We start from the raw sequence: 9,208 nt of genomic DNA on the forward strand, positions 1-9,208 counted from the left end.
GCCCAGTGACGCGCCTCGCGGACGGACCGGGGCTCGGGTAGGGACCGAGGTCGCCCACTAGAGGGACGCGAGCTGCCTGCGCCACTGTCGGCCTCGGCGGCCGGCGAGCGCTCCGGAGCCGGCACCGCGTCGTCGCCACTTGGACGTGGGGCCTAGTAAAAAGACTGCGAAAGGAGAGTCTGCAGGGGTGGCGCAGCTAGTAGATGCTGCCTAAATATTTGTCCATTGCTGGATATTGGGGCGTAGGTGGAGGTGGAGGGGTGGGAACTCTGACATGGTTGTTGCCTCTGATAACTGGGGGGCACACTCCGAAAGGTGTAGAAGGACTGACAACCGGTGCCTCCCAGGGGTGGACTTGCAGATGTCTTAGAATTCCTGGGAAAGCTATGACTGAGCCGGGTGAAAGGGATGCCCCAGCAGGGCCTTCCGAGAACCAGGTGTACCTGGAAATGGGGTCTGCAGCGGAAGGCGGCAACTAGGCCCTACCGTCTGGCAGCGGGTACCGACAGCTAACCATGGAAAAATCCCTTTGGAAGCACGAGATGCCCTTTTGCAAGAGAGCACCACGCACCTAGCAGCGCATTTGGGAAGAGAAGTATGTCAGTGGTGAAATAATGAAGGCAGCAGCAAGTGGTGATTCTTTACAGAAGTTTGTCACGGAAAGGGAAGAGCTCCAAGGGGCTACACTAAACTCTCCTTGCTGTGGCGTCTTAGCGGACCCTTCAGTGGTTTGCGAGGTTATAAATAGCATGAGACTGCTGTGGACTTGAACTGCCAGAGGTGTGAATTCAAATGGCCAGAGGCAGAGTCTATGGCCTAGTAAAGCACCTCCCTACAGATTAGGCCACCGGGAGTTCCCAGCTTAAAGGATTGTTAAAAGTGATTGTGTGTGTGTGTGTGTGTGTGTCAATTTGAGGGAAGATCTCAAATAAACAAAGAATTGAAATAAGATAATAGTGAATGGTTCAAGATGGCAAAAGGAAAGGAAGAGAGTAAAGGCGGGGCAGGAGAAAAGGCACACCTCTTCTACAAGATTTAAAGGATTTATAAAGATAGGAATGTTTGTAAAAGGGCAGGGTGCATGCTGAAATGTTTTGAGGATAACACGTCCATCCTAGATCAGCTATGGAGATAACCCCTAAGGTCATCTTGGTCTTTTAAAACTTCAGTGCAGTTGGCGCAAAACCAATTTGAAGATTCGGAATATCTGCCAATATCACCAAAGATTCTTGGGGGGAGGGAGAAATTTACATTTTTCCTAATTATCTCTAGTCTCAGTTTCCTGTTCCCAAAAAATACACTATTGTGCTCTCTCAGGAAATTTATTACCACACCCTGGGCACCACTCCACTTAACACTTCCCCAAAATCATCCATGTTAATAAGCAAAGTGTTGTTAAATTACAGTTATCTTCTAGCCATTAAACATTGTATTAGAGAAAAATATTTATATGATAAATACTTGCAATTTTAAAAATACATTGTAATATATGCTATAGTTTGTATCTATGGCCCTCAAGTTGATTCCAACTCATAGCTACCGTGTAGAACAGACCTGTCCTCCCAGTTTCCAAGGTTATAAATCTTCACAGAAGCAGATAGCCTCATACTTCTCCCTAGGAGAGGGTGGTGAATTCAAAATGCTGACCTTTCAGTGAGTAGCCAGTGCTAACTGCACTGAACCACCAGGGCTCCTTAAAAATACATTGTATTGAAAAACAAGGAACTCATGCAGTATTATTCAAAATGGGTGACCCTGGAGGACATTATGCTGAGTGAACTATCTCAGTCACACAGGACAAATACTGTGTAGTGCCACTGTTGTATAACAGGACTGACATGGGGTTGGGGGGAGACTGAGAAAGATGGGATAAATAATGTAAACTGCATTGAAACAGATGAGGGAGAAAACTGTTTAAAAAGGATATATGATTAGGTATTATTGTCATGACAGGAGTTCAGAACAAAGACTGCATAGTGGAGTGGACCTGGGGGGAGGAATTGTAAAACAATGAAAGAATTTTTTTCAAAGAGAAGAGTGTACTGGGGAGAGGCAGGGTGGGCAGGGAGAAAAGTGCAGCAATGAATGAATGAAAATCCAAAGTCTCTGTAAATTTTCATTAAAATTAATAATAATGAAAAATTTTAAAAAATACATTGTAATGGAGCTCTGGCCTAGTGGCAAGAAGGTGGACGGTTCAAATCCACCAGATGTTCCACTAGAGAAGGGGGACAATTTCCTCCTGTGCCTGTCCAACTTAACAGTACACTCAATGGTAAACAACAACAAAACAAGATCAAAAATACATTGTAAGATAAAAATGTAAATTTCAGGGGAGCTCTGGTGGCCTAGTGGCAAGAAGCTGCACTGCAATTCCAGAGATAAGTGGTTTGAATCCCCCAGATGCTCTGCTGGAGAAGGAGGGGCCATCTCGTACCAGTCAGATCCGATTTGACGATACACACACACACAATATAATAATAAAATAAAATTTAAAAAAATGTAAATTTCATATGTATCTACATTATAGATATATACATGGATTACAAACTAGTGTTCTGTTATCTTAAAATTACATTCTTAAATCCTCCAAAAGGAAATCTAGTCCATAGGGAGTTATACTGTAACCCCAAGGCAGCTACTCTCAGGGAGTTCAGAGCCACCAGAGAAGAGCCACTTGCTCCTTGGGAACAAGATGGGCAATCTCGTGGTGTTGTTGTTGTTGTGTACTGTGGAGTCATACCCTCCAGCTAGCAGGTTCTCAGAGGCAGTAAATAGCACATGAGGAGATTGCCCATCTGTGTTCTGTGGAGCAGCTTGTGCATTTGAAACCCCATACCTTTGCATTGGCAATAAAATTACTTACCATTAGTCCACCGGAGCTTCCTAAAATAGGGTGTACATTAATTATTATGGAATTGGTCAGTTTCTCCCTTCCCACCAAGTTTAAACTGTTCAAGTTGAGCATCAAAGGTGAGTGTGTTGTCAAGGGTTTATTGTTCAAAAGGGCTTTCCTAGCCATTAAAGTTGACTTTGCCACATAGATGGGCAGGATCACACAAATAGAGTGTGTTAGTCTATCCATAAGGGGATTGGTTAGTCTCACCATTAAATTGAGCCATTCAGGAACAGAATTCAAAGAAGAGAATGCAGTACATATTCTTCAGGACCGAAGATTCCAATCTGAGTTGCTCAGTTTGAGGCCTACAGGAGCAGCAACAGCAGCAACAGCAGAGAACTGAGAGACCCAACATGAACCAGAGCTGGCCTTGGGACTGCTACTCCACAGAACCAGAGCTAGGAGCTTTCAACCATTTCACTGGAGGATGGAGGTGGAGAAAGGTGACTTCATTGGCAGAACTAAGATACCTTTGTAACACAAGGGGACTTCAAGCACACTGTAGCTGTCCTGATTGAGAGCTTGTATCCTACTACCAACCTGAATTACAATAACCTGTCAATTTCCCTAATAAACCCTATGATTGTAAGTATAGTTCTCTGTAGCTATTGCAACAGATTTCTAACCCTGTAGGGCAGTTAGATTGGTATTGGAATTAGTAGACATAGGAGTGCGAATGTGGGGGACATGTCTGACCTCATGAGAATTTTGTGTTGTGGAGTTACTGATGGGGCAGTTACCCTTTAAGGAGTTAGTAGAGGTGAGACTTGGCCATCTCCATGCCATTCTTGCTCTTTCAACAGTGGGAAAGTAGAAAATGCAATGTAAGTCCTTCAAGACCAGCAACCCCAGTGCCAGACATATCAGAACCTACATGAAAGCACCAGCAACCTCAGTGGTGCATGACAGCTGTGACCCAGCGCTTATTTGGCTTCCCAGAGCCAGAGTTAAGGGCTTTGTCCAAGCTTGCTTGAGAACTGAGGGGAAATGCCATCAATGTTAGGACTAAGGGAACTCCAAATGGAAACTGAAGAAAATTAAGGCTCATCCTTAAAAGTGAAAATATGAGCTTGAGTCTATCCCACTTGAATTTCAAAATTATCTCAGAAACAGGTTTGAGGCATTAAAGACTAAGGATCCAAGACCAGATGAATTGTGGGATGACATTAAAGATACCAATCAAGAAAAAAGCAAAACGGCGTTACAAAGATGGGGGAGAAAGAAAAGGCAAAAGTAGATGTCAGGAAAGACTATGAAAAATACATAAGAGCATTGAGAAGCCAAAACAATGGGAAGAGATGCCAAAGTAAAAGAAATGAGTAGAAGATTTCAAAGGGCAGCTTCAGAAGACAAAGTGAATGTGCAAAGAAAAAACTGGAGTTGGAGAATTAAAAAGGGAGAACTCACTCGACATTTCTCAAGCTAAAAACAAAAACAACCCCAAAAAAACCAAATTCAAATTTTGAGTTGAAATACTGAGAGACACTATGGGAAAATCTTGAATGATCCAGGAATGATCAAAAGAAGGTAGAGGAAATACACAGAATCACTGTACAAAAAAGAATTGGTCAACACAGAACTATTTCAGGAATGGCATATGATAAAGAGCCAGTGATGATGACGGGAAAAGTTCAAACTGCACTGAAGGCATTGACAAAAAATAAGATCCCAGAAATCAGTGAGGTATCAACTGACATCTTCCAAATAACAGATACAGGATATACTCATCAATCTGTGCCCGGAAATTTGGAAGACAGATACAAGAGATCCATATTTGTTCTCATTCCGAGGAAGGGGATCCAACAAAAGGTGGAAATTATTGAACAATATTATTAATACCACATGCAAGCAAAATATTGTTGAAGATCATCCAAAAAGGTCTAGAAAAATACACTGACAGAGAACTTCCAGAATTTAGGATAGATTTAGAAGAGGCCATGGCACCAGAGATATTGCTGATGTCAAATGGATCTTCTCTGAAAGCATTGAATAACAGAATGTGTCTCATTCAGGGATTATCACTCCTGATAACGTGCCCTAAGTATGTTATTGTTGTGTACTGTCGAGTTGGAACCGACCCATAGCTGGGTTTCCAAAGTTAATTGCACTGGAGAAGATTGTGCATCCTTCTTTGTAGGGCTGCTGGTGGGTTTGAACTGTGTGCCTCCAGGATTGCAACACAGCTTATTACCACTAGGGCATCAGAGCTCCCCTAAGTATGTTGTTACGTGTCGTTGAGTTGCCTGCAATGCATAGCAACCCTGTGTACAGCAGCTCTGAACCCTTCCCTGTCCTGAGTCAGTTTCACTAATTCTGACACACCAACTCCCATTGCCCCAGTTACTTATCAAGCCATCTCATCTGGGGTCTCCTTTTCCTGTGCTGTCCCTTCACCCTTCTGAGCATGATGTCCTGCTCCAAGGACTGGTCCCTCCTGGCCATGTGCCCAAAGTGAGACAGAGCTTCAAAATTATACCAACTTCTTAACCATAACCAGACAGCCTGAAGTCACTTGGATTCAAGCCTTCACACCGGTCTCAGTGGATATCTAGTTCAATTGGCATAGTATAGTTCATAATTTATGTTCTACAGAAAAACCGTGTTATACATTCTACTCTCCTGGTGAAAGCTGAGTTTGTAAAAGCTGGTGAGTGGGCCTCTAGGAGAACAGATGAGGTGTTTAGGGATGTGAGGTCAGTTTGGCTGGGGCAGAGCATTTATATAGAAGCATAAGGGGACTAGACTGGAAAGATAAAACAGTGCTAAGCCAAAATGATCCCGAAATAACCCTTTGTACTCTGAAGGCTGAGGGAACAACTGCAGTTTAGACTGTGTGCATTATAAATTTTGAACTAAGCTTCTGTTCCCTCCTGTTGTTGTTGATTACCTTTAAGTCGAGCATGACTCATAATGACCCTATGAACAAAAGGCTTGAAGCCCCTCAACAACTATCAACATTTATCAAAGTTCATAGAGTTTCCAGAGGCAAGTTGTTTAGGAAGCGGATGCCACGCCTATTTACAGACCTGTCATAGAATGTTATTGGTTAATGTATATTGAGTTATTGGTTGAGTTGCTCTGCGATGCATAGCGACCCTACGTATAGCAGCTCTGAACCCTGACCTGTCCTGAGCCAGTCTTACTAATTCTGACACACCAATCCCCATCACCACAGTTACTGTGTCAATCCATTTCATCTGGAGTCTCTGTCTCCTACGCTGTCCATCCTCCCTTCCGAGCATGATGTCTTTCTCCAAGTACCGATCTCTCCTGGTCACATGCCCAAAGTAAGTGAGGTGGAGCTTCAATATCCTTGCATGTAACCAAGATGCTTTAATAATAATGGACGACTACTGGAATGCAAAAGTTGGGAATCTGGAAGGAGGATCAGTGGTAGGAAAATATGGACTTGGTGACAGATATGAGGCTGGGGATAGGATGATCGAATTCTGTACAATGATTTATTCATAGCAAATACCTTTTGTAAGAAACACAAACGCAGGCTGTACACATGGATTTCACCTGCTGGGATGCACAGGAATCAGACTGATTACATCTGTGGAAGGAACCGTTGGAGAAGTTCAAGATCAGCGTAAAAACTAGGCCAGGTGTTCCCTCTTACTTAATGAAATTCTAAGTATCAATCCATCTCTGATGATGCTATCTGGACATGTAGAGACAACAGTGTTCTAATTACAGGTGACAACGAATCTTTGCTTTTCTAATTAGTTATTACTTTTATTTGTAAGGCAGTATGTTTCCAGAAAGAAAACAAATTAGCAAATAGCATGAATATAAATAAAAAAATCTGCATCTTACACTAGTGGTTTTGTAAACTATTTGACAGTATAACAACAACAACATTTGACAGTAACTTATTTTACAACTATATTACAATAGTATTCTATCTCGACAGCCGAGACGTCGTTTGTTCCCAGAGCACAGGTGCCTCCACACAGTCACCACAGCCACTTTACGCCTGTCACCTCCAGCTCACTATGGATGACGTCATCACTGCTGTCCTATTCGACAATGGCTCGAGCATGTGCAAGGCTGGTTTTGGGGCTACAATGCCCCCCGGGGCTGTCTTCCCTTCCATTATGGGGCTCCCTCAGCACCAGGGTGTGATGATGGGCATGGGCCAGAAGGACTCCTAAGTGAGTGAGGAAGCCCAGAGCAACAGAGGCATCCCGACCTCAATCACCCCATTGTCACCAACTGGGACGACATGGAGAAGATGTGGACTCACATCTTCTACAATGAGCTGCATGTGGCCCCTGAAGAGCAAGCGCCCTGTGCTGGGACAGAGGCCCCCCTGAAACCCAAAGATAACTGGGAGAAGAGACCCCAGATCATGTTCGAGGCCTTCAACACCTCCACCATGCACATGGCCATCCAGGCCATGCTGTCCCTGTCTGCCTCTGCTGTGCCACCATAATGGATTCTAATGATGGGGTCACCCACACTGAGTCCATCTGCGAGGGGTACGCCCTTCCCCACACCATCCTGTGTCTGAACCTGACTGGTGAGGACCTAACTATCTCATGAAGATCCTCACCTAGCAAGGCTACAGCTTCACCACCATGGCTAAGTAGGAGCTGGGGTGTGACATCAGGGACAAACTCTGTCACATTGCTCTAGACCTGGAGCAAGAGAGGCCTCCTCATCCCCCTTGGGGAAGAGCTATGAGCTGCCTGATGGACAGGTCATCACCATGGCCATTGAGCACTTCCTCTGTCCCAGGTGCTCTTCCAACCCTCCATCCTGGGCATGGAGTCTCCCAGCATCCAGAGACTACCATCAACTCCATCATGAAGTGTGACATTAACAACTGCAAGGACCTCTACGCCAACACAGTGCTGTCCAGCGGGACCACCATGTCCCCAGGCATTTCAGACAGGATGCAGGAGATCACAATCCTGGTCCCAGCCTGATGAAGACTGAGATTATTGCTCCCTCTCAGCACAAATATTCTGTGTAGATAGGGCTCCATCCTGGCTGCCCTGGCCACATCCCAGCAGATGTGGATCAGCAAGCAAGACTACAACGAGTCTGGCCCTCCACGATCCCCTGCAAATGCTTCTACGTGGACTGTTTAGTTGTGTTACATAAGCAGGAAAAAATAAGCCATAAACAAGATAAACTATGTATATATATATTTTGTATCTGAATCTAGAACATAAGCATATACATATGCAAACACACTACTAAAACAAAAATCTTAAGATATTGTACTTTTATTTTACTCATTGCATGCTGTTGTTTTCAACCTTTTCATTTTTATATCTTTTAAGACACTGGTTGGGCCCAACCACGCTGCTTTTATCACTGCCAAAATAACCAACAAGCTGTTTTGGAGGAAAGGCACCCAGCATGCTCCTTGGAGACAAGAATGGTAAAACTTCCTCCCACGTGGTTTAGCCATGCTGTGAGGAGATGCCATTCTTTTGGGAAAGACATCATACTTAGAAAAGTAGAGAATCAGGAAAGGAAGACACATACCACCTACCAGGAGATAGACTGACATAATAACTACAGCAAAGGGTCGAAAGGAAAGCAAGCTGATAGGGAGAACCTCAGGATCACCAAGAAATAGTCAGTAGTATTGGGGGGGGGGGTGTCTTTCTTTTGTGTGCATGAGAAAAATTTGTATTTGGAATTAGCCAGTTGGGGAGCTCTGGTGGCCTAGTGGCAAGAAGCTGCACTGCAATCCCAAAGGCATGTGGTTCGAATCCACCAGATGCTCTGCTAGAGGAGGGACACTCTTCTCCTGTATCAGTCAGATCCGATTTGACAGTACATACATACAAAATAATAAAATAAGACAAAATTGAAAAAATATTACTAGAGATTCTTTCCAAGTTCATAAGCATGATGATTGGGACTTCATACTTCTGTATGATATGTGCCACCCCTTAAACCTTGTTATGACATAGGCACACTGCCCATCTGACAGGGAAAAAATATTCTAATTAGCCAGCTGGACTCCATTTAGATGATCCCAATTTTGTTGGCAACATCTGAAGCATCATCGTCAGAAGCAAGTCAAATGCTGGCCTTCTTCTCTCCCTCAGGCCTGATCAAGGTGCTGACCTTGGCCACATCAGTGTCATAGAGCTTCTTTATAGCCTGATTGATCTGGTGCTTGTTGGCCTTGACATCCACAATGTGTTGTTATCTTCTATAATTTTCATGGTTTACTCAGTGGTCAGGGGAAACTTGATGATGGCATAGTGGTTAAGCTTGTTTCTCCTGGGGGCGCTCTTCCAGGGGGTACTTGGGCTGCCTCTGTAGTCTCAGAATCTTAGG

General features: G+C 44.0%; 1 pseudogene; it reads left to right on the forward strand.

Moving 5' to 3' along the window:
- Positions 1-6,897: 6,897 nt before the first annotated feature.
- On the forward strand, positions 6,898-7,998 carry LOC102872132 (annotated as a pseudogene).
- Positions 7,999-9,208: the final 1,210 nt, after the last annotated feature.

The sequence above is a fragment of the Elephantulus edwardii genome, unplaced genomic scaffold, assembly GCF_000299155.1.
Source record: "Elephantulus edwardii isolate Elephantulus edwardi_28Jun2011 unplaced genomic scaffold, EleEdw1.0 scaffold00041, whole genome shotgun sequence".
NCBI classification, from domain to species: domain Eukaryota; kingdom Metazoa; phylum Chordata; class Mammalia; order Macroscelidea; family Macroscelididae; genus Elephantulus; species Elephantulus edwardii.